Source organism: Amia ocellicauda, chromosome 17 (genome assembly GCF_036373705.1).
Source record: "Amia ocellicauda isolate fAmiCal2 chromosome 17, fAmiCal2.hap1, whole genome shotgun sequence".
NCBI lineage: Eukaryota > Metazoa > Chordata > Actinopteri > Amiiformes > Amiidae > Amia > Amia ocellicauda.
The window spans coordinates 10976324-11002802 of record NC_089866.1 but is presented as its reverse complement, the minus strand read 5'-3'; the positions used below and the strand labels follow the sequence as shown (position 1 = coordinate 11002802).

Genomic DNA, 26479 nt, shown 5'->3' with positions numbered 1-26479 from the left:
AGTCCAAACTGAAACACCCTGCCAGGTGTGTGGCGATCCGTTTTGAGCAGGAATGCTGGGAAAACACTAATGATGTATCGTCATGAATTAAAGTGGATACTGCACACGTGATGCATACCTAAACGCAGATTCTCTTTCATGCTTCACAAAGCATTAATTAACATGGCTTTATAATCCCTACTGTAAGGAGCGTTTTGTACCACCCACCTTCACTTTTACATGTGTGCACACTAATTCACATGTCCTGGTTATAGACCCGCTAGGCAGCCATACAAACCACAGAACACCGGAAAACAACACGGTTGCAGAGGGAGCTGCATGAACAGGATGTCATGAAATATTTATTCCGAACAGACTAGACTTTCCTCTCCTAAGGGAGACTTGGCTTGTGTGTATCTGCACCAATTCTGCAAGGATTTCAAGGAAATCGTGATGTTTGGTTCAAAGTCATCACATAATGACATTTTTGAAAACCACACAAGATGGACTTATTTGATTTGCCGGAAAGAGTGTGTCCTATACGAGGCCTCAAGACAGATATTTCGAGGTCGAGTATTAGATTTGTCTGTTTAAACTGCGCACCGGGGGAAACACCAGTGTATTTACAGTGAGGGAAAAAAGTATTTGATCCCCTGCTGATTTTGTACATTTGCCCACTGACAAAGAAATGATCAGTCTATAATTTTAATGGTAGGTGTATAGTTATAAATTGATTTGCATGTTAATGAGGGAAATAAGTATTTGACCCCTTCGACTTAGTACTTGGTGGCAAAACCCTTGTCGGCAATCACAGAGGTCAGACGTTTCTTGTAGTAACATGGGCTACCAGGTTTGCACACATCTCAGGAGGGATTTTGTCCCACTCCTCTTTGCAGATCCTCTCCAAGTCATTAAGGTTTCAAGGCTGACGTTTGGCAACTCGAACCTTCAGCTCCCTCCACAGATTTGCTATGGGATTAAGGTCTGGAGACTGGCTAGGCCATTCCAGGACCTTAATGTGCTTCTTCTTGAGCCACTCCTTTGTTGCCTTGGCTGTGTGTTTTGGGTTATTTTCATGCTGGAATACCCATCCACGACCCATTTTCAATGCCCTGGCTGAGGGAAGGAGGTTCTCACCCAAGATTTGACGGTACATGGCCCCGTCCATCGTCCCTTTGATGTGGTGCAGTTGTCCTGTACCCTTAACAGAAGAACACCCCCAAAGCATAATGTTTCCACCTCCATGTTTGATGGTGGGGATGGTGTTCTTGGGGTCATTCCTCCTCCTCCAAACATGGCGAGTTGAGTTGATGCCAAAGAGCTCGATTTTGGTCTCAACTGACCACAACACTTTCACCCAGTTCTCCTCTGAATCATTCAGATGTTCATTGGCAAACTTCAGACGGGCCTGTACATGTGCTTTCTTGAGCAGGGGGACCTTGCGGGCACTGCAGGATTTCAGTCCTTGACGGCGTAGTGTGTTACCAATTGTTTTCTTGGTGACTATGGTCCCAGCTGCCTTGAGATCATTAACAAGATCTTCCTGTGTAGTTCTGGGCTGATTCCTCACTGTTCTCATGATCATTGAAACTCCATGAGGTGAGATCTTGCATGGAGCCCCAGACCGAGGGAGACTGACAGTTATTTTGTGTTTCTTCCATTTGCGAATAATCGCACCAACTGTTGTCACCTTCTCACCAAGCTGCTTGGCGATGGTCTTGTAGCCATTCCAGCCTTGTGTAGGTCTACAATCTTGTCCCTGACATCCTTGGACAGCTCTTTGGTCTTGGCCATGGTGGAGAGTTTGGAATCTGATTGATTGATTGCTTCTGTGGACAGGTGTCTTTTATACAGGTAACAAGCTGAGATTAGGAGCACTCCCTTTAAGAGAGGGAGCCAGAAATCTTGCTGATTGATAGGGGATCAAATACTTATTTCCCTCATTAACATGCAAATCAATTTATAACTTTTTTGAAATGCATTTTTCTGGATTTTTTTGTTGTTATTCTATCTCTCACTGTTAAAACACACCTACCATTAAAATGATAGACTGATCATTTCTTTGTCAGTGGGCAAACATACAAAATCAGCAGGGGATCAAATACTTTTTTCCCTCACTGTAAATGAAGAGGGCTGTGATTTTGATGATCAAATAATGCATTCGTTGACAAGAAAAAAAAAAACACAAAAACTGAGTGGGATGTATAAACTTGGTTGCAGTTTTTGCTTCATGGTAGAACTGTTCATAACCAATCGAGACAGCTACTGATCCTAGAGGAAGTGTAGAGGAGAAGCCTTTGGATTTTGAACATCACTAACGGGATCTGCCCTGACGGTCTTGACAGCTGGCTTTTGTTCATTACCGTGTCTGCAATACACTACAGAAAGCAAGTTCTAGGCAGTATATAGTGGTTTGAGTTTATTCAATTACTGACCGTTCATGAAAACCCCACAACAGGGAATGAAAACATGGTGTCACAATTAAGAAGCCATGATGCGAATCCTGGTACTGTATATACAGGAGGAGAAAACAATGAAACCATTATACCATTAGACAATTACAGTGATGAAAATCCCTGGTTACCAGTAACTTAATTTTTTTTTCTTGCCGTCATGATGATTTTTTTAAATGATCTTTTTGCTTGGCTTCATCCAAGGTGACTTGTTTTCAACAACACAAATGCATTGCACTTATGAATTACTATAAAACATTATGCAGCGCTCAACTGTATCCCAAAATCAGCGTACAAAATAATGTTGTATGTTATCCATTGTAGAGTATGTACTGGTACAATGTGCAGAAGCTGGAGAATTGGAGAATTACAGTGCAATACGCCTGACTTGCAAGCATGACATCACACCCCCAGTCTATAGGACAACTGTGCAAGGATCCAATTCTGTCTTTCTTTAGTTCCTCAAGCCGTCTTTCAAAGCATCTGGAGAGAGTTGAAAGCTGCAATTCCCATTTGTCGGGTTTCTTACATCCATGCTTTGGAGTCTTTTGGGGCACACTGTACTTTCTTAATACCATATATAGTCTGTGCTCACAGAAACATTTTTCCAATGAGAGGAGAGGAAAAAAGGGAGACCAACAGAGTGAGAAAAACAAGGTGTTTAAAAGCACAACAATAAACAGGCAGATTTTTTTTTTGAGAAACTGACATAATTGATCACCGTTTCTGGTGGTTGGGGAGGCGGGGGAGGGTGAAGGTGGGGGTGGTTACTAAGTTTTAATGTCTGACCTACTTTGCAAAGAGTGGATTGCAGAGAAAGCCAAGATTTCTTTCGGAGCCAAAAGGCGCTTATCGGCAGCCACTCATTATGACGCCACACGATCACCGCGGTGATTTTATTTCTGGGGTCTGCAGACAAGGAGCACATTCTGTGGCGTGATCCTGTTACACCCTCTCTGCCAGCAGCCAAGGTTAGAGAGTGCACCCCTCACAGACACAACACTGCTTCCTAGACAAGGTGTGAGGGCTACATCTGGCCTTACATTCCTCAGCCTCCCCTCTGCTGTATTGGTGAGACTGAGAGACATCTGAAGGGGCTGCCTGCCAAAAATGGCTCAACTAGCTCATCAGACAGCAGCCCGAGGAACCCAAGGAGTGGCTGAGCAGGACTTGCTGGCTTTGTTATACACTGTAGACATAAAGTTTGGAAACTTAGAACGTTTTACAATTTATAATGCTAATCTGACTTCTGTCGAATATAAATACAAGATTGCAGGAAATACAGAAGTCATTTTTTTTTTTGTGTGTAAAACACAGATTTCTAAAGAGATTTCAAGAAAGGTACCAAGACAGACAGACAAACAGACAGAAGCACAAACAGATTGACAACTATGTGCAAATTCAGTTTCTATGGTAACTATTATATGATTTGCATATTTATCACAGGTGGATGATTATATACATATATATATATATATATATATATATATATATATATATATATATATATATATATATATATATATATATATATATTCTAACAGGTGGATGATTATATACAGCTCTGGAAAAAAGTAACAGACCACTGCAAAATTATCAGTTTCTCTGGCTTTACTATTTATAGGTATGTGTTTGGGTAAAATTAACATTTTTGTTTTATTCTATAAACTACTGACAACATTTCTCCCAAATTCCAAATTCCAAACATTTGCTGTGGTCTAAATTTTTTCCAGAGCTATATAGATATATAGCTAGAGGGATATAAATATAAATATTGAATCATCCACCTGTTATATAATATATATCAAGAAATGTGTCTGATTATCTATTGGACCTACTTCCTGTGGATATTCAGATCCCCTGTTATATTTTTCTTTAGCTGGGTTACCTTTGTAAGTTGGGACCCATACCAGCACAGACATATACACTCACCTAAAGGATTATTAAGAACACCTGTTCAATTTCTCATTAATGCAATTATCTAACCAACCAATCACATGGCAGTTGCTTCAATGCATTTAGGGATGTGGTCCTGGTCAAGACAATCTCCTGAACTCCAAACTGAATGTCTGAATGGGAAAGAAAGGTGATTTAGGCAATTTTGAGCGTGGCATGGTTGTTGGTGCCAGACGGGCCGGTCTGAATATTTCACAATCTGCTCAGTTACTGGGATTTTCACGCACAACCAATTTCTAGGGTTTACAAAGAATGGTGTGAAAAGGGAAAAACATCCAGTATGCGGCAGTCCTGTGGGCGAAAATGCCTTGTTGATGCTAGAGGTCAGAGGAGAATGGGCCGACTGATTCAAGCTGATAGCAGAGCAACTTTGACTGAAATAACCACTCATTACAACCGAGGTATGCAGCAAAGCATTTGTGAAGCCACAACACGTACAACCTTGAGGCGGATGGGCTACAACAGCAGAAGACCCCACCGGGTACCACTCATCCCCACTACAAATAGGAAAAAGAGGCTACAATTTGCACAAGCTCACCAAAATTGGACAGTTGAAGACTGGAAAAATGTTGCCTGGTCTGATGAGTCTCGATTTCTGTTGAGACATTCAGATGGTAGAGTCAGAATTTGGCGTAAACAGAATGAGAACATGGATCCATCATGCCTTGTTACCACTGTGCAGGCTGGTGGTGGTGGTGTAATGGTGTGGGGGATGTTTTCTTGGCACACTTTAGGCCCCTTAGTGCCAATTGGGCATCGTTTAAATGCCACGGCCTACCTGAGCATTGTTTCTGACCATGTCCATCCCTTTATGACCACCATGTACCCATCCTCTGATGGCTACTTCCAGCAGGATAATGCACCATGTCACAAAGGTCGAATCATTTCAAATTGGTTTCTTGAACATGACAATGAGTTCACTGTACTAAACTGGCCCCCACAGTCACCAGATCTCAACCCAATAGAGCATCTTTGGGATGTGGTGGAACGGGAGCTTCGTGCCCTGGATGTGCATCCCACAAATCTCCATCAACTGCAAGATGCTATCCTATCAATATGGGCCAACATTTCTAAAGAATGCTTTCAGCACCTTGTTGAATCAATGCCATGTAGAATTAAGGCAGTTCTGAAGGCGAAAGGGGGTCAAACACAGTATTAGTATGGTGTTCCTAATAATCCTTTAGGTGAGTGTATATATATATACACACACACACACACACACACACACACACACACATACACACTACAATACTTTCATCAAACCTTTCTCATTAGAGCTACTCACATATAGTCATGACTTGCTTATAAGCTGTTGTATTCTGATTATATTCTTCAGCAGCTTGTAATTTATAATGATTCCTTCTTTGAGACAATACAAATGTGGTAGCATTTACATAGCTGGGATGACATAGTTTGTATGAATAAAATTTATACAAACAAAAGACTGTTTCGAACGGCTGTTAAACCAATATCACAGTTAGGCAAGTGTATTGCCCTGTAACCTAAATATCTTGCAACTCCTCTGGGAATGTGGTAGACTATAACTGTCTAACTGCAACTGCGTTTAAATGTGTGTTATTGTTATCGGTTTCAAAGTAATGAGTGTTCATTAGACTTCGGAACTGTTCACATTGTGTTTTTCAGTAATGTACCCAACAGTGTTCATATATGCCTGCTGTGTCTTTAGCCATGTCTTGTGTGTTATGCAGTGTCTCAGTACACATCTGTGGTGATACATCACCACTAGCATTCATAACAACAGGATTGTGGAGCTAAATATTTGCTCAATTCTGTATGCAGGACATGGTTAGACATATTTCTTTATCCACACAAACTGCTCCAAAGGGAAAACTTTGAAGAAAGAGAAGAGACTGCACCAGTTTCACCCCTAAGCCCCCCACCCCTCCAACCATCCACCAGACCCTACACATGTCCAGCTTTAGCCGTCTGCTCCGAAGCTCAGCTTTGTTCCTCGGTGATGGAGCAGAAGTGGAGACCTGCCTGTGAAAGTGCTGAATTTCAAAGGACAACTGTGGTGAGATCCCAGCCGGTGATGATGCTGGATGTATCGCCGTCCCTAATGATCCACTCTTCCTCTGCCCAGACTGACCTTGAAAAACACACTCCGTCTCTCAGCGCTGCCTGCCTCTTTGATCAAGAGGGGACTCTTCTCCCGGCTTGACATATAAATCAAAACCAAACCTTGACAGGCTTGAAGTTCCTTTTATTTGTCATTGAGGTGCAGCAGGACTCTTCTTGTCCTTCATCGGCTTCCCTGCGAGTTTCACTAACACACAGAAAGACTCCCCAGCCACAGTCCCTCAGTCTTACCCGATGGTTGATTTACCCCCATTACTGGTAAATCCCTGGCTTTTTTCTCATTTTGCAGAGTGAAGACTGATAGAAGAAACTGATCAACTGCAGCTGGAAACCCATTCTGCCTTGCTGGACTCAAGTAGATGGGAAGCAAAGTGATGATTTGGTTGGATTGAGGTAGATGAGTCAAGTGTACAGCTTTAGTGATCTTATTATGTGCCCTTCCTGGCTGTTGTTCTGCATTATTGCTACAAGTGAAGACAAGAAACGCATGCTTCTCTGTACTAACAATTCTTGGAACAAACTGCCATCTATAAACAGTCCACCTGGTACAGAAAACGCAGGCGCCATGGTGATTTAGATAAAGTTACAATTAGAGTTTATCACTCCACATTAAAAACAGGCCTTGGTTTGGGACCCAACATCAGATACGGTTGAAATGTGGAATGATTAAGTGTTTGTGCGTGTGTGTGTGTGTATATATATATATATATATATAGTAAACATGTTTTGAATGCAATACAGGTAGTCTTGTTCTGTATGCTGCACTCTTCCTGATGATGAAACGCTTTGAGAATATTACATCTTCAGTCTCCTGCGTGGCATGTCTGGTAAAGGATGCACCAGGTGTGTCCTATAGTCTGGGTTGATCTGGTCTTGAGTCTATACTGTGGTATTGCCAGTTATAGCCGTGTGTTCCCAGGGGAAGGGGTTGTTAAGAGTCCGGAGTCCAAGGCTCTTCCTCAGCTCTCCGCATCCCAGTGACTTCCAGTGTCCAGTGACCAACTGGCGCATGAGCATGGAAAAATGGGAAAATAACTGGAGACCCCAAAATGAATAATACTGTAGCAATTGCCGGGATCTCCACACAACAACTCAAGATTGCAGGTAGAACAGAACTGATTGAATTATTGTCCTCTTATGTCTTGTTGTGATGACAGTCATGCTTTCCTACTGGAGAATCCCCTCCTCACCCTCTTCCCCTGCATTAACTTTTAAATACCTTCATTCGGTGCTATCTTAGCAACCAGAAGCTGGGGGTTGCCTCAGTGCAGAGGAATGGCTCAGTGCAGGAAGGGAGGTGGATGAAGGACACTAATTCAAATTCTTCATGGGGATGAGAGGAACATGACCACACCTGGGCTCCTGCCAGCGACCGTCAGCAGTGTGTGGTGCGGTGCCCTCTTTGCAGGGAAAGGTGACACTCTCAAGGTGTACAGCTCCTGCAGCAGCAGCAGCAGCAGGGACAGAGATGGTGACACACAGCCAAAGCTGATTTAGGACCCTGTTTGTGCCGTGCCTTCTTCTGCAGGAAGTGTTTGCTGCTTTGCCACACTGTAAACACTGCAAGACCGGGTACTGCGGCCATCTCTTCTATTCCAAAGCTAACTGCCGGTTGTCTCTTTTGAAACCAAACTTTATGATTGGTTAAAATACAGTGCTTTATCAAGAAGTTTAAATTTTAAAGTGTTTGGTTGACTTGACTTGTTCAAAACGTATTTAATTGACTATAGGCACATCCTAGTCTTGAAGGATTGCCGCACATCACTTCTGATAGACTGCAATCGCTCCCCACAAAACAGTTTCTAGTGAAGCAAAGGAAGCAAATTATCCCTTCCCTGTTCTAGTTAATCTCAGAGGTGTTCTGTTGGCTTGAGGTCAGGACTCTTGAGCAGGGCAATGACATTTTATTCAATGCTCCTTAAACTATCAGGTTAAACACTCAGCTTCGTGGCATGCCTGTATTATGTTGGAATATGTACAGTGGCCAAACACCATGAAATTCCAACAGTGCTATCAGTAACACTGCTGTCCAACGTATAACAATACAGTCTGCCCTTTGCACAATACACAACCTCCGGTACAATTCATTACTGGAAGAGGGATGCTTGTCTGATTACGCTCAGCAATATAGTGAATTTTGAGGTACCAGCTCAGTGTAGATTTCATCTCTCCTGCTGTTGTAAAAGGTAATTAAATCATGATTGTTCTTTCTTAATCTCATTTTTGAGTGCTGTTGCGTGGTTTCCATTTTTAATTAGTTGCACTGTGGGAGGAAAAACATTTATTAGCTATCATTAAAGAGAGAGAGCGAGAGAGAGAAGGAGTTCAGCTTTTTTAAATATATTTGGAAACTAAATAGTTCAAAGGACAGGGATACAATTTTTTTTATTTTCAAAGCTAGGAAATCGACCCATCACGGCACATTTTACCAGGGGAGGTCGTGTTAAGCAAGGAGAAATGTTAGTGTAATTTCTCTTTTGTCAAGAGCTTTTGAATAAATTGCTTTCTCACCAACATTTGAGGACACCAAATCAACACTCCCAACAGTAATCGTCAGAAACACTTCGGGCAGAGTTTTCATTGATAAAATCACTAGGTTCATTAGACATGATGGACACCTTACTGGAGAGTGGGGTTTTAAACCTGATTATGTGGTCTCAAATGCAATTGACAATTTGGATAAAGCTTATTTAACAATGGACTATAACACTTTCATTTAGAGTAATGTACTGTATTGGCACAAGTAATACAAGATATAAAATGTATTCCCATCTGAAAATAAAACAGAGTTGCGAAAACTACTTGGGAACCAAAGGTTTCCTTGCTACGACTACAGCTCCTGTCTGTTGTTTGACGGTGACAGAAATTAGTGTGTTCTCATTTTTCCCCACTAAAGAAAGCTGTCTGAAATCAAAGGAGAAGGTTGAGAGGTGAACCAAAGAACCTTAGTGCAAATCTTTTATTCTCCTTCAAGGGAAAATGTTCCTTTTTTTGTTATCGTCTTTGTTCCTGACCATGAAAGGTGCCGAGACTCTGGACTGATCTGTTGTATAATCCTTATTTTAAAAAAAGAAACAAACAGGAAAAAAAAAAAAACACGTCGACTTTGGAGATGGGACAAACAAATATGCCTTTTATTTGACTTTGGTGAACGTCAACCTCATCCATGCACCATACACACAGGGGATGCATCTGTATAAACAGACTCCCTGTGATATTGCAGCCTATTAATTTTGACTGTTTTCTGTATTCTATAAGCATACATTGTTCAGATAATGTCACGTTTACTGGTATGTAACAATATATCCTGATATGACTCTATATAGCTTACATGCATTTCAGATACAATTGAGTGCATTTGCCAGTGTATTTACTGCAATATGCAATTCCTAAGTGTTCATGAGCAGTCAATAGCCTTAATTGGATCAGGCTTCCCATTTTGTGGATGGCATCACCTTTCAGTTCATTTTTTAAGAAGCGTCAGCCTTTGACATGTTTATATTGTAACCGGGGGGAGATCACTAATCTGTCTCAGACAAAGCAGAAAATCTTTAATGCTTTCATAATGTGCCATCTAATTACAATCAATGAATCCAGCGAATGATCTGGCTGTACATTTGCTGAAGATGAATGCAACGGAGTTGGAATTTTGAAATGTTTGTTAGCGTGATTTATTTTTAATCAGGCTGTTGCGGTGACTAAAACTCTGCTTGGTCTCCTTATCTCATCTATTTATCTACCAATACGTATTTGTTAGAGAGTATCAATAAGCATTAAGGAGCCATTAGGCAGACAGTTAGTTGCTCGTACTGTATGAAAACTGATGAAAGCGGGCTCCTCTTTGATACGTGTCTGTAACGGGACGCCACTTCTCTGGCGTCTTAAGACTGAACAAATCCCCCATGCTGGTGTGCAAGTATAACATCAGAAAAATTGTCCGTGGTTACATGCACCAAGAAGTGACCTCAATTTGTGATGTGCGGTGATGAATCATGGGAAATCCACTTTACATCTAAACCTCTTGACCACTAGGTAGAATTTACCAGGTTCAGATGGGCATTCCCAGTTGACAGCCATGAACATGATTAGGAGATGAGTGATCAATGCCAGGCAAGTATTATAGCTTGGATTTCAGTTTCTGACCAGATGTTTTTTTTTCTCTCTCTTGATTGAGCTCAGGTAATCAGAGCTGTCTGTGAACCTAGGATCTGTCTCTGCTACCTAATATTTCATACCTGTTTTTGCTTGTGCATTGGCATTGCTTTCTACTAAAAATAATACAAATATAATAACTATTGAGATATTAATGTCATGTAAAGAGGTTAACATTTTATAAGTAATGATTAAAACAAATCTAAAAAAAAACACACTCACACGCCAGTATTTTGCCTGCAGTAGGACTTATCTCTTCTGTCAGTGGGTGGGAGAGAAACCGAGCACAATTATACAGATGCAGCACAGGGATGCAGGCAGCAGCCTTCATTAATTACTCAGGGGAGAACTTAAATGCACCCAATTTCCCCGACAGGCTGACATTTTCCCTGTGCTCCCGGCCTCTGGGCCCGCACAGGGTCAATCCTACCACTTCACTCAGCGTCTTCAAGCATGCACCGCCCGTCACCTGCCCAAATGTCACTAGTTGTTTCCTTTAACAAGGCGAGGCAGTGCAACAAATTAAATGCCGATGAACCTTTTTGATTTCCAATATCTCTCAGCCTTGCGAACGCAGCCGCTGAGGCAAATACCAAATTTGAGTAAATAAATAATAATCATGTGAAAAAATACATAAATAAGTTCCAAAGGAGAAGAATTATTGCATAGCAGAGCTGCTGCCCAGCATAACAGAAAACTAAAACCATAACCGTGTTGGAATCATGTTTTTAGTCGATCCTAATACTTATGTATATGAACTGGCAATGCTACCTTCATTATTAATAAAAATACAACTGAAGCATAATTCAATTCAGGTTGGTTAAAAAAAATATATATAAATCTTAGAAAATTAGTTTTTAAATATTTGTTCTGCAGTGTTTCAGGAGTGCTTGACAAGCACTAGGCCAGTAGTAGCAGCAAAGAGGATGCAGAGTTGTTCGCAAAAGATTGTCTTCTTCTTGTCACACCCAGGCACCACCCCATTCAACTAACCTACTGACCCTTGACCCCGGGAATGACGTTCTCCACAGTTGCGATCTGGGTGCTGGGATCCCTTCAACCCACTCTGCCTCCAACTCTCTCACCAAGCTCTAATGAACAGGCTTTCCTCACTGGCTGCACTCCTCCCTCCCCTCAGATCATTGCGGCATGATAGTGGGACTCCGTAGACCTGCCAACCGTAACTTGAATGCTCCAGTGGCTGCAGGCCTTTTTGCTTTGGCTCTGGATACAGTGGAATCTCCTGCTAGCCCTTTGCACATCGCCAAGAGAGGATTCTTGGCAGAATTCATCTTCCTTCAAATAGCAGCTATGCCAAACAAGTTTGATATTGAAGCTGCATGTTGGAGAGTGAAACATGCAAGCAGATGGTGTGAGTTAACATTTTAGAATGTAATCTAACTGACTTTGAACAGCATTTCCCAAAGGGAGGCACATCATTGGTCCAGTGCTTCAAGTGTTTTGTGGGCTCTAAACTGGCCAGGGATCCTTTAGCTTGCTTCTCAACTGGAACACCTTTGTCTAACCAGGTACCTTTCAGTCCAAAATGTTATCAGTGAGAGCTGCTTTAGTTCTTCCTTCACTCATCTCTGTATTTGTCTCTTTGAATGTAAAAGGGGAAATGGTGAACATTAAGGCAGAGACACCTATGCCATCTACATCTCTTCTGTTACAGTACAGTGGGCTAGGGGTTCATTAACAATTGCCTGTTATATATTAGGAAACTATAAAATAAGACACAAGTAAGTATTTAAGAAAGTGTTCATCTGGGAACAAAATGGTAGCAACCTTTCTTTTTATTAATTTTTTCTGTCGACTGTAAGTGTAATACAATATGGCAATATACTCCAGTATAGCAGTTTTCCTGCAAAAACCTGGCTACTGTTGAAAAGCGAAATCACTTACAATGCAGAAAATGCCTTTCTGAAAAATGCCGACCGTATTGACTGCTCAAAACTAGACACTTTACAGGCTGTGAAATAAGATCAAACTGTATTGGAACATATCCCCAAAGTGACCCTGTTGCAAACAAAATATCACAGTCAACAGGCCCAGCATCGTGGGAATAAAATAAAATAAAATAAACCATTTAAATTGTGGTGGTAGTTCCACCTCAGACATTTTGCAATGTCTGCAGTCTGGCGCTGTGACTGGAGCAAGGGAGAAAGTGATTCTGTAAAAGCATCAATCCATGAATGGGTTGGGGAGTGGGGGAGATAAATTATGAAATGGCATCCAAACTCCCATTTAGTAAATTATAGTGAAGCATAAATTGGTACATGCCATATCTAGCCAGGGAGGGGAAGCACTCTAATGCAGGTAATTAACGAGAATCTCTCCAGTTAATGCTCCCCTGTGAGCTGTGAGTGTACGCCCTGGATGGGAAGGAGGGACAGCCGTGATCATTGGCTCGGCTATAGGGATTCATTGTGGATCTCCACAGGTAATTTGTCCCAACAGTCAGTTGAGTAGTCTTGCCCGGTGTAGACTTTTATAGGCACTAACAACCCAGTGCTTTCTGAAGACACAACTCTACATGTCTACCCCAATACTTAAGTGCTCTAGGTGACTTTGAGGAGAAATGTATCCATTCATTTCAGCAAGTACAGTCACCATTTAAAATAAATGATGTATTTCTTAAAATATATGTGCTATGATGAGAATCTTGACACTTAGCAAATGTGCAGTCAGTTTCTGTTTACTCCCATCCCTCTGTCGGTAGAGGTATATAAAGTACAGGTTTGAAGTTTATTAGGAAAACATTGTGTAGAAAATTGTATTGTTGTAGAGGTTTATAGAGATTTTTCCCTCTAATCTCTTGATTATCGATATGTCTCTGTGCCTACACTGTTAAATTACTTAACAATAACAATGCAATAAACAATAACAATGGAATAACAAAGCAATAACAATGCTATAAACCCTGCCAAATAAATGGCCTGAGAAGGTGTCCTCCTTTTACTAGCAAAGTTGTAGGGCTGGGATTGAGGTGCTTTTCTGTCACAGGGTTAGCCTTTATGTTATTTACATTTTCCACAGTTTTGACCATAGGTGTGCAGGGAGACCGTTCCCTCGTCCCTAGGCTGGCGCACATGCAACACATGTGAATGCACACAAAACACCGCTAGAAAAAGTGTGTGAAATCAATACCAATTAATATGTACGTGTAAGACAAAAGGGAAAGAAGCATACCTATTCAATCAAAGATAATTAAATTATAAAGAGGACAAATAATGGAGTTGCTAATTGCTATTTTACAGTGTGGTTAGTAGACAGGAAAGCACTACTACATGGTACATTAAAAAAAAAAAAAAACTGTTCTGGAGTCTTTCTCGAGTGTCTCCATTGTTGCTCCCAGATATATTTGTGTAGAGCCAGGGAGAGCTAACATCTGTATTCAGCCGAACAAAAGGGAAAATTAACGCAAATCCCCATGTTATCTTTCTTTATTGCTTCTAATCTCATTAACAAGAGGCAATTTCAGACAAGGAGAAGAGCCAGCGCCAGCAATGGGGGTGCCGCCAGACAGGCTCTGGTTTTCACCCATCAGACAGGTAATTGTGGGAGTTATGACTGTGTTTGCGTGAATCGCGGGCGCCCTGAGGAACTGCTAATGCCGGTCCGCTGTTGAGCTCCCCGCTCTGCCCTGGAGCAGTAATTGAATACATCAATAAGATTTCATATCACATCTAACTCCTTCTTCGAGGTGGCTGGCTCGGCATTAGGCATTATCATATTTTGATCAGGAGAAAATAGGTCTGGGGATGAAATAATATCAATTTTATTTACAGAAAGAAAGGGAGGCTGCCATCCACTTTGTGACAGTGAAGGATTTTTCTTTTTTTTCTTTCTTTTTTTTCCCTTCTTTTTTTCTCCTATCCCACTTTCTGTATCTGACTGGGATCTGACTCGTGGCGGTGATGGGAAGGCAAATGACTCTATAACTCATTTACAGCAGCAGCCAAGGCATTCTCAGTCTAGGTCTTCAACAGCGCTGCCGCCCCACGGCAAATAAAGTGAGAATCACAATAAAAAATGTTTGTTCCTCAGCCACCCCCGACATTACTGCCCTGTTCGGAAGAACTGCCCAATGGCAGCGCAGTACAGCGCCCTCGAATAAACCAGTTACCATACAGTGACAAGAATCACAAGAGTTTTTTTGTTTGTTTTGTTTGTTTTTTGTAAAGGGCACTATAATCACCAGTAGGTTTGTGTAATTTTGTGCTCCAGCCAGCACTGATTAAATAAAGGCCGGTACGTCTGTCAATACTTTAGTGCTCCATGCCACCAAATTGGCAGTGTAGTACAATGGTTCAGCAGGGACAAGCAGTTAAAATGAATTAGTGGCCTGCGGAAAAGAAAATGGCACTTTTGGTGTCAGACCCCAGTTTAAATTCCAACCCCTGTCTTGGGCACACCTCTGAGTGTCTGATCCACACAGCCCACCAGAGACACACAACCAGCAATCAAAGGCTGGTCCCCTGACTCTGGAGGTTTGAACACTCTGCCAGGTATAGAGGGAATGATGTAGGACCTGGGAGAGATGGCAGATATTGTCCTGTTAAATGGCTGGCAGCACAGTACTCTGGCCTTAAGGATGGCAACAGTCAATGAAGTATATACAGTAATCCCTTGAGATACATAAGAGCTGAGTTCCTGGAAAACATTGTGTGGACAAGCAGCATTATCACGTAGCATGCTATGGAAATGTGACGATACGCGTTACTCAGACACCAAGTTTTGTACACCTCAATTGCACTACAAGTAACAAAATGCGCATCACTGCGTTTGTGGTCTATGCAGCTTGGGTAGAGAGAGACCGAATGAATGGAGACACTTCATAACGTCAGTGTCTGTGCCTATCATATTTGTTAACTCTTGGATTGATGCTAAAGATATCCACCAGTTAAACCTTTTTTCAATACCATCTTTCATAACTGCACTCGTGTCTTCATTTGTGATAAGGCGGCAATACTGGCAGTCAGGATACCAGGTAGCAAACTTGATCCCAGGAAAGATCTTGTGGCATAACTCTGCCCTACTGGTTATTTCTTCCCAACTCAGAAATAGTACTGGCTTATTTGGGCCTATCACCATAGCAATAGCTGCTCTTCTCCCCTTTCCAGAAAACGAATTAAAGAAAAACAGAAAATCAGTAACCGCTAGCCTTCCAGTCCAGAATCTTAAAGCTTTCCTGACACACAGTGCTTCCCCTCTACCAATGGACACTACTGGGCTAAGCCTGATAAACTGAAGCACATCAATTGCCAATGCAAAGCTTTTCAGCATTCATGTCTGTTGGTTTCCTTTTCTTTTATTCTTTTTTTTCAACACGTTCCGCCGACAGTTTAGGGCTTCAAAGCAAGCAAGAGTTAATTGGAGGCATGACGTTCAATTTGTTTCTCTTTTTTTGCCGGGCCTTGATAAGGAATTACATCTCAGTCCCCTCAGCCTCACAGCTGCCTGCCTGCTCTTTCCCTCACTTGATTCAAACTTGAGTCTTGTCTCTCTCCATCAGACCATGGGTGGGGGGTGTAAAAGGACCCCCCCCACACACTTTTCCTTTCCCTCACAGTCTGTCAGCACAGTACTCTTGGCTTAAGACAGTATTACTTTAATTTATGTTTGGCATTTAAGATTGTAATTTCTCTCTCAATATCCCTTCCCCAGCCTTTTTGTGAAGGGTAATCTGGTCCGATTCTAGCTGTGTACAAATAAGATTGGGGTCTTAATCTTCTCTTTTCTGGCAGCTTTATAGCTGGATGCACAGAAAGGGAAAATTAATCTTCCATTTTTTTTATTAGCTATACAGGTTCGGTCCCATCTTCCCTAGTAAATGCATTATTACCGTTATTATTGTTGTTGGTTGATTTTTGATGATGATGATGATTATAATTATAGTTATCAGTAGTTCGACATGCTTGCAGATGTTTCTGGGCAGCCGTGCTTATTTCTGTAAGTGTGGGAGGTGCAGGGAGGTAGCACATGGCTTGGGAAAGCTGTCCTTGTTGTTCCAGGTGTGCCGTGTGGTCAGCAGCACACATTTCTGTCTTATGCTTTACATCCTGTGAAATTTTGTGGGCATGTATAGTACAGTAGGAAATCAGTTTTAAGACCAGTGGAACAGTCCTACAGAATCCAGTAAAATCCTCTTACCTCCAGTTTGATTTCACACAGGGGGATGACACAAGAGATGACACACAGAAGAAGAAATGTATGATTGAAATAACAAGAAGAGATAGAAGAAGAAATTAATTGATCCAAGAACAAAGAAATACGTGACACCATTGAAAGAGTGAAAATGTTAAAATGGCAATGGGTCGAACAAAGGAAGCTATTGAATGGATCCCAAAAGAGCATGAAAGACCTAGAGGATGACCTCATTAAAGATGGGAAGATGAAATAATCAAATTTCCAGGAGTGACATGGAAAACGGAAGATCGAAGCCCATGGATACATCTTGGGGAGGCCTTCATCCAGCAGTGGATCTGTATTGGTTATCGATATATAAGATATGTGTATGCACATACACACACAAGCTGTCAAAATGATGGGGTCCTTCAGAAATCTTAGTTATTTTATAGTATTATTTTACCACTGTTATTCCTATGAAGCAGTTACCCTCTGTGGATCCCATAATTGTATCTACCATTATACAGTACTGTGCAAAAGTTTTAGGCAGGTGTGAAAACATGCTGTAAAGTAAGAATGCTTTCAAAAATAGACATGTTAATAGATTATATTTATCAATTAACTAAATGCAAAGTGAGTGAACAGAAGAAAAATCTACATCAAATCCATATTTGGTGTGACCACCCTTTGCATCAACAGCATCAATTCTTCTAGGTACATTTGCACACATTCTTTTAAGGAACTTGGCAGGTAGGTTGGCCCAAATATTTTGGAGAACTAACCACAGTTCCTCTGTCGATTTAGACAGCCTCAGTTGTTTCTCTCTCTTCATGTAATCCCAGACAGACTCAATGATGTTGAGATCAGGGCTCTGTCACTTCCAGGACTCCTTGTTCTTCTTCACGCTGAAGATAGTTCTTAATGACTGTCGCTGTATGTTTGGGGTCATTTTCATGCTGCAGAATAAATTTGGAGCCAATCAGATGCCTCCCTGATGGTATTGCATGATGGATAAGTATCTGTCTATACTTCTCAGCATTGAGGAGACCATTAATTCTGACCAAATCCCCAACTCCATTTGCAGAAATGCAGCTCCAAACTTGCAAGGAACCTCCACCATGCTTCACTGTTGCCTGTAGACACTCATTCATGTACCGCTCTCCAGCCCTTTGGTGAACAAACTGCCTTCTGCTGCAGCCAAATATTTCAAATTTTGACTCATCAGTCCAGAGCACCTGCTGTCATTTTTCTGCACCCCAGTTCCTGTGTTTTTGTGCATAGTTGAGTCGCTTGGCCTTGTTGCCACGTCGGAGGTATGGCTTTTTGGCAACAAGTCTTCCATGAAGACCACTTCTGACCAGACTTCTCCGGACAGTAGATGGGTGTATCAGGGTCCCATTGTTTTCTGCCAATTCTGAGCTGATGGCACTGCTGGACATCTTCCGATTGCGAAGGGAAGTAAGCATGATGTGTCTTTCATCTGCTGCAGTAAGTATCCTTGCCCGACCACTGCATCTACGGTCCTCAATGTTGCCCGTTTCTTTGTGCTTCTTCAAAAGAGCTTGGACAGCACATCTGGAAACCTCTGTCCGCCTTGAAATTTCTGCCTGGGAGAGACCTTGCTTCAGCAACCCCACCTTGTTAGCTGAGTTTGGCTGTTCCTCACCCAGTTTTATTCCTCCTACACAGCTGTTTCTGTTTCAGTTAATGATTGTGTTTCAACCTACATATTGAATTGATGATCATTAGCACCTGTTTGGTATAATTGTTTAATCATACACCTGACTATATGTCTACAAAATCCCTGACTTTGTGCAAGTGTATCTAGAAGAATTGATGCTGTTTTGAAGGCAATGGGTGGTCACACCATATATGTATTTGATTTAGATTTTTCTTCTGTTCACTCACTTTGCATTTAGTTAATTGATACATATAATCTATTAACATGTCTATTTTTTAAAGCATTACTTACATTACAGCATTTTTTCACACCTGCCTACAACTTTTGCACAGTACTATATATATACTATTATATACAGTGAGGGAAAAAAGTATTTGATCCCCTGCTGATTTTGTATGTTTGCCCACTGATAATGAAATGATCAGTCTATAATTTTAATGGTAGGTGTATTTTAACAGTGAGAGACAGAATAACAACAAAAAAATCCAGAAAAATGCATTTCAAAAAAGTTATAAATTGATTTGCATGTTAATGAGTGAAATAAGTATTTGATCCCCTATCAATCAGCAAGATTTCTGGCTCCCAGGTGTCTTTTATACAGGTAACGAGCTGAGATTAGGAGCACTCTCTTAAAGGGAGTGCTCCTAATCTCAGCTCGTTACCTGTATAAAAGACACCTGTCCACAGAAGCAATCAATCAATCAGATTCCAAACTCTCCACCATGGCCAAGACCAAAGAGCTGTCCAAGGATGTCAGGGACAAGATTGTAGACCTACACAAGGCTGGAATGGCTACAAGACCATCGCCAAGCAGCTTGGTGAGAAGGTGACAACAGTTGGTGCGATTATTCGCAAATGGAAGAAACACAAAATAACTGTCAGTCTCCCTCTGTCTGGGGCTCCATGCAAGATCTCACCTCATGGAGTTTCAATGATCATGAGAACGGTGAGGAATCAGCCCAGAACTACACAGGAAGATCTTGTTAATGATCTCAAGGCAGCTGGGACCATAGTCACCAAGAAAACAATTGGTAACACACTACGCCGTCAAGGACTGAAATCCTGCAGTGCCCACAAGGTCCCCCTGCTCAAAAAAGCACATGTACAGGCCCATCTGAAGTTTGCCAATGAACATCTGAATGATTCAGAGGAGAACTGGGTGAAAGTGTTGTGGTAAGATGAGACCAAAATCGAGCTCTTTGGCATCAACTCAACTCGCTGTGTTTGGAGCAGGAGGAATGACCCCAAGAACACCATCCCCACCATCAAACATGGAGGTGGAAACATTATGCTTTGGGGGTGTTTTTCTACTAAGGGTACAGGAAAACTGCACCGCATCAAAGGGACGATGGACGGGGCCATGTACCGTCAAATCTTGGGTGAGAACCTCCTTCCCTCAGCCAGGGCATTGAAAATGGGTCGTGGATGGGTATTCCAGCATGACAATGACCCAAAACACACAGCCAAGGCAACAAAGGAGTGGCTCAAGAAGAAGCACATTAAGGTCCTGGAGTGGCCTAGCCAGTCTCCAGATCTTAATCCCATAGAAAATCTGTGGAGGGAGCTGAAGGTTCGAGTTGCCAAACGTCAGCCTCGAAACCTTAATGACTTGGAGAGGATCTGCAAAGAGGAGTGGGACAAAATCCCTCCCGAGATGTGTGCAAACCTGGTGGCCAACTACAAGAAACGTCTGACCTCTGTGATTGCCAACAAGGGTTTTACCACCAAGTACTAAGTCGAAGGGGTCAAATACTTATTTCACTCATTAACATGCAAATCAATTTATAACTTTTTTGAAATGCGTTTTTCTGGATTTGTTTGTTGTTATTCTGTCTCTCACTGTTAAAATACACCTACCATTAAAATTATAGACTGATCATGTCTTTATCAGTGGGCAAACATACAAAATCAGCAGGGGATCAAATACTTTTTTCTCTCACTGTATATACAGTTCTGGAAAAAATTAAGAGACCACTTAACATTGATTTTTGAACGGTATGTGTGTGTGTTATGTGTTTCAGTATGGGTGTGTGCAATATTTGACCATATTCTTAAGATGATAGCAACTACTTCATATGATTCAAAATATTTCAAAACAGCAGCTGATTTTTATTTTTTTTATTTTTACCCTCTGTCAGTTACCCTCAGAATAATTAGCACACAGCTTTGCAACTCTGCTGGGAGAGGGGCGGTCAAGTGCTGGGGGGGGTTCCTGCAGTGGGGACATACCAGTACTGCCGTTAAAAATGAATCAGTTTACAATGCTAATCACATGAGCGCTGTTGGTTGGCTTGGGGAGGATCGTCTCCATTGAGAATACTCCCAGTCTCCCCGGTTAGTGCAGCTTTATGCTATTTCTTCTTTTGGCACCAGAATGTCAATAATACCAATTGACCTTTAGATTTTCCACAGTCCCAGGGCATGAAATATTTACTTGGCTGCATCAATCTGTGGTGCCATTTTGTTTTGTATTATTATTATTTTTTTTTTTAAGAGGACTGAATCTTAGTGCTAAACAAGACATTAAATATTTATCACATAGGGGCTGTGCAGCTTCAAAGTGCGTATCACAAACACAACTGAATAAGAAAGATAGCCTATTGGATTCCTTTGCACACAAAGCTTTTATGCATCGATGTATAGATGTCGGTAAGTTCAATTCAAACTCAACATAATGGTTGTCTGGGGAACATTTTTCTCCTTTGCACGTCAGCATCCTCAAATTCAAGACGCATAGGTACACCACATAGTCCCCAAGCAGCCAGCAACAAATTAGCAACAAAACCTTTAGAAAGTCTAGGGCAGAGACGTCACCCCCAACAGGTCCCTGTTCTTGATACCATCAAAACCCCTACCATTACTCTTTTCTGAAAACAAACACCCCTCAATAAAGCTCTCATCTAGGATGTAGTTAATTTAAAGGCTTTCAACCGAGAGAGAGTTAGAAAGAGCCTGGCCTAGGTGGAAGATTCAATGGCCTAGCTTATGTACTATAGGGATAACGGCTTTACTTAACTGAAGATGTATTCATGCTGTTCATGAAACACTGCCTGATGGCATGAACAGGATGGATTGAATCCAATGAGAGCCTCAGCCAAGGATTTCACAGCGGACATCAAAGGAAGCGGTCGCGAAAGCCACTGATTGACAGTCCCATCTTCTTTCTTGAGCATCCAGAACTGCATTTGGTAGGATAGAAAGCACAGCTGACAAGTCATTGCACACACTGAGCTGTCTGTGATCAGGACTCAATTTGGAGGGGGAGGGGGAAGGGAAGGGGAGGGGAGGGGGGGTAAATAAATAATTCTTCCCATGCCAACGCTCTAAAATTCAAAGACTGATGTTCAACGGAATATCTATTTAATTATTTACATTTAAGATAGCCTACGATCGCTTATGGAAAGCAATAAAAAGATGTGACCGTGTTTGAAGAGTGTACTTGCAGCACCAGCAAGATAAACAAACACCTAAAGAAGGAACAAGAAACGCTCCAGCAATAAATATTTATGTTTTCTTTTTTGTTAAACGAGCTTCAAAAGAGATCTTCAAAAGACTTTTTGCAAAACTTAGAGCTACCCGAGAGAAACTCAAATACCTCTGTAAAAGACTGAAAGCTTAAAATGGCAACAACAATAAAAACAACAATAACCACATGACACATTCACATCCAGGATGCCATGTTACAGTGCATTATGGGAGGGCCCCATCAAAGTGAAATCTTTCTCATGTTATTTATTTGGTTTCCAGATAGATGCATCTGAAAAGCTTTTTTTTGTTCTTCAACTGTTTAACTAGGCTGGGTAGTGGTTTGGTGAAGTGGTAAAGAAATTGACTTAAATTTAGATAAACAATGGTAAACCTTGTGCTTAATGATGGGTTTCTATTTGGGATGACACAAAAAGCCTCTGACACTCTTCAAAGTAGGGGCTTTGTAGTTTGCAATCTGATCTGTGGTCAGCTAAATCAAAGCTTTGATCACCAATCATCGGGAGATATCAGAAAATCATTTGAAGCCCTGCCTGGAAATAAAACAGGTAATTGTTGAGGAGAGTGTGCTGGATTTTTATTTTTAAATAATAAGAAAACTGAAGACATTTTGATTTGTATGTAGTCTATTTCCAAGCCAACAGAGGATAAGTAATCAAAAGCACAATTCAATAGACAGATGAGCTTTCTGTTTTGTTTCCCACTGCAGTTCTTCATTCATTTATATCAACCACAATACTCCAGTGACTAACAATCCTTTGTGATGTCTATCTGGTACAGAGAAGCTGATAAAGGAAGAAGAGATTTTAACAAAGCTTTTTTGGCACTTTACGTTTTTGTAATTTCTCAACCATTTACATGTTTGCCTAGCTGGCACAACAACAGCCCAATTCCGAGAACTGCCTGTCAGACTGCACCGTCAGGGAGTTACAAGGGAAGGCTATTCTATCACAAGAAAGACAGTTGTTTCCAATTGTCTCATTTCAGAAAGTTACAGTTAATTAAGAACACTGATGTGCTGGTGCAGCCTTTAAGGAAAGAATACATCAATATATACAATACATATTATATAGAGAATAATATTATAGAATAAATAAATCATTATATAAAAAACCTGATTTAAAATGATAAAAATACAGCAGTGAAAGGCAACATAATTTGAGCAAATGAGACTTTTCAGTAGATTGCTCCCACTTCACCATCAACAATAATCTGACATTGATAAAGGTGCACAGGTTTCCTGAATGCATAACAGTATATTAACAGAACAAGTGTATTTAAGTGTCTATTTGTATCATATTATGGGGTGTTATGTTTAAAAACAACTGACTGATGACCATTTAACAGCATTCTGTGTATATATAAATGCATACTGATACCATTCCCTATTGATAGCTCTTCTAATATTAACTTTCTCCTGGGTTTGGCTTCATTGCACATTGTTTTTAAATGGGCCATTTGCTGGGATTGGTTTGTACCACAAATCCTGCATTATACAAGGACTGGCCTTTTGGACTGTGTTGTGAAATTGTTTGAGAACTGTGTACTGTCAGTATTGAAGGCCTGTAAAGATGAAGGCTGTAATGCAGCAAGTTGCAATTGAGATAATAGCACAGTGGTTTAAGGAGAAAAGTACAGCCTGCTTGGTTGACCTCAATCCCATTGAACACCTCTGGGAGGAACTGGTTAACAGTCTTCTATGGGATCCTGGTAATGGCTATACTCAAGATTTGCACCATCACAACCACTTGGTTAGTTTAGTAGTTTATCCACGCTGCCATTCATGAGATGTGTAATCCAGCATTTTTACTCAGTCAAAAATTACTCTACCCGTACTTAATGGTGGTTTTCCACTTAGAAGGATGACACCCTGAGACAAACAAAAAGCTTCTTGCAAATACTGAGTTAAGCAATTAGTTGGTGGGTCAAGAATAAGATTATTGAATTAGGCTTAGTTTGGGCATTGATGCTTTTCTGCTGTGCTTTGCAGTTCTACCATTTTGTTCCAATATATTTTTTTCTGCTGTTTTTGCATCAGGCAGTGTTCCATAACAGTGTTCACTGCTGGCTGGCCGGTCACCGCCAGAGGCGTTGGAGGAGAACTGTATCGCTATGGGCACCAAACATGTAGTCTCTCTTTGCAAATGCCAAACTGTACAGACAATGTTGATTCAATGTTAAGCTTTCCGTTTGGATTCAGATTGCATTGATACAACCCAAAGTACATTTATAGACTGATATTGATTTCTGGTATTGGATATTTGCAGATGTTTAGTGATCTAATATCACATGCACTAGGATCAATTAAAATGGAAAGGGTTTTATTAGCAGCTCATCTAGGTAAAATATGAATGCAGTAAATCATAGGTTGCAGTGGCCTATATTTACTATAGATCAGTATTTGAGCCCTACTGCATTCTCTAATTTCTGAAACAGCATTCCTTTGCATTCTTGCTATTTGCTTGAAACGCATCAGGCACAAATGGCATATGCACTACATATGCATTACATATGCACTGCAAACACATCTATACGTGTTGAAAACAAACATGACCATATGTGCATCAAGCTGTGTGCTGAAAAAAAATCCCCAAAACAAAACCTTGACCTTGCCAATTGCAGTTATTCAAGCCTTCTGCCCAGACGTCTGCTAATCTACGGGAAAACAGCGAGGATTAGCATCCGCAGACAATCACAGTGTTCTGCAGTATCCCAGAGGAGACCGCATGAAGAAAGCATGCATAAATTACACAATCAATAAGACCGAGAAGACATTGGGAGCTTAAACCTACAGCACCCATATGATCTGTCAAGAGACATTTACCATGCTAATTAACCACTGCCCTAGGATATGCACAGGCAGAAAGAGAGCTGTTAAGTATATAGTGCAGATATTTATTATGGATATACTATCTCAGATAACGTTGATTTTATTCTTTACATTTCCATAGCTTACACTGAGAAGGAGGTCTGATAGCCGATAGATTGTGTTGAAATCTACTTCTACTGATGATGACCAGTTCATTTTTTAGGATTGTTTAATTTGGTATAGCTATTAGGATTATTTTAGGATGGATCTTGCCTGATCACATTTCTCTTGTGAATTTAAATACTTTTCCTGTATTTCTAAATTTGGAAAGATTAACTTATTACTTTATCGTGACCAGGGCCTAATCTAGTCAAATTCGAGTCGTTTGAACATGGATCAAATACACAAATTAACAACATTTTGTGTCATGGAATCGATGAACTAAGGATTTTCATTTGCGCTGTTTATCCTTGATATGAAATTTTCATTGATGCTGTTTTTAGTTTATTTATTGCCATAGTCTTTGCCAAGCAGATAATTGCATTGGTATCCCATTGAGCGGTCTCTGGATCTATTCTCATTAAGATACTGTAAAATGAATTCGCTGACCAGCAATGACTCTGGAATCTTTTCCGCTGTTGTACCTTCTATCGCAAGACTGGCTCTATCCTAGGCATGGATGTTAATGCAGGTCAATGTTATGTCAATGTTATGTCTCAGTTAAGTCTGAAGTGTCTTAGACATTCCAATGATTACATTAAAAAAATACACTGAATGATTTAAAAGGCATTTCCCATGTATGTAACACTCAACATTTTGGTCATAGTAAAAAGCAGTCAGATTTCCTTCTCATTTATTTCCCCCCTCCTCTTTACTCTGCAAGAATAGTCAGTGCATTTTCACTGTGTTTGTTTTAATGTAACAAGCCTCTCTCTCTGCCAGTAATGCAATGTACCAGAAGTCATATGATATGGAATACTTCCATTGGCCCTAATTTACACTTTGCAAATACTTGAACAGAATCTCACAGTATATATTCTGCATGAGAGGAAGGTTTCCATCAGGATCAAGAACTACTACAATCCAGCGTTCATCTTATGCTAGTCGTCTTTTTTGTTTGGTTTAGTTTTTGACAGTTGTAACCTTTCAGTTTGTAAACTTGCATTGGATAGAGGTGCCAGCAAAATGAATAAGTAATATGTTGAAGTTGTTTTTGTTTTAAGGGCACGATGACTGCCAGTATGTGTAGTGATACTGTTGGCATTTGCTGGTATTTTACTGGGAGGGCCTGGTACATATACCGATATGATAAAATACTGTATCACTGAGCTACGAGGGCAACACAGTGGTTCAAGGATAATAGCACTGAAACCATTCTGTGCCCCTGCTTGGAGTGCTAGACCTGTAAACTACCTCTGGGATAAATTTGAAATGGCGAATCAAGAAGAAACCACAGAGAGCAAGCTGTTTGGTGGAGATCGAATCTGGGCTGTGAACCGCTGTACATACTTTTGTATGGTGTCTGCTGTATGGGATCTTTTTTGATCATCCAATGTGCTTGGGTATACATGCAACATCCCTACAAGTGTTTACATAATGCACACCTGAGATTTACTCATACCCATAGGTCCTCCTTAGCGAAATATCCATATGCACCTACTTGGAAAGCAAGGGATCTTTTGATTTAGAATTCAGCAGGCTTTTGTGTCTGCAGCTTGTGTATGTGAAGGC

The 26479-nt window shown here is 40.9% G+C and overlaps 1 long non-coding RNA gene across 1 annotated transcript in view; it reads left to right on the top strand.

The window, feature by feature from the left end:
* Positions 1–26479, top strand: part of LOC136713120 (uncharacterized) — a 163914-nt gene that overhangs the window by 28914 nt on the left and 108521 nt on the right. The window contains exon 3 of the long non-coding RNA XR_010804908.1: positions 6778–6881. This is a non-coding gene — a long non-coding RNA (uncharacterized LOC136713120). The remainder of the gene's footprint in view (positions 1–6777; positions 6882–26479) is intronic.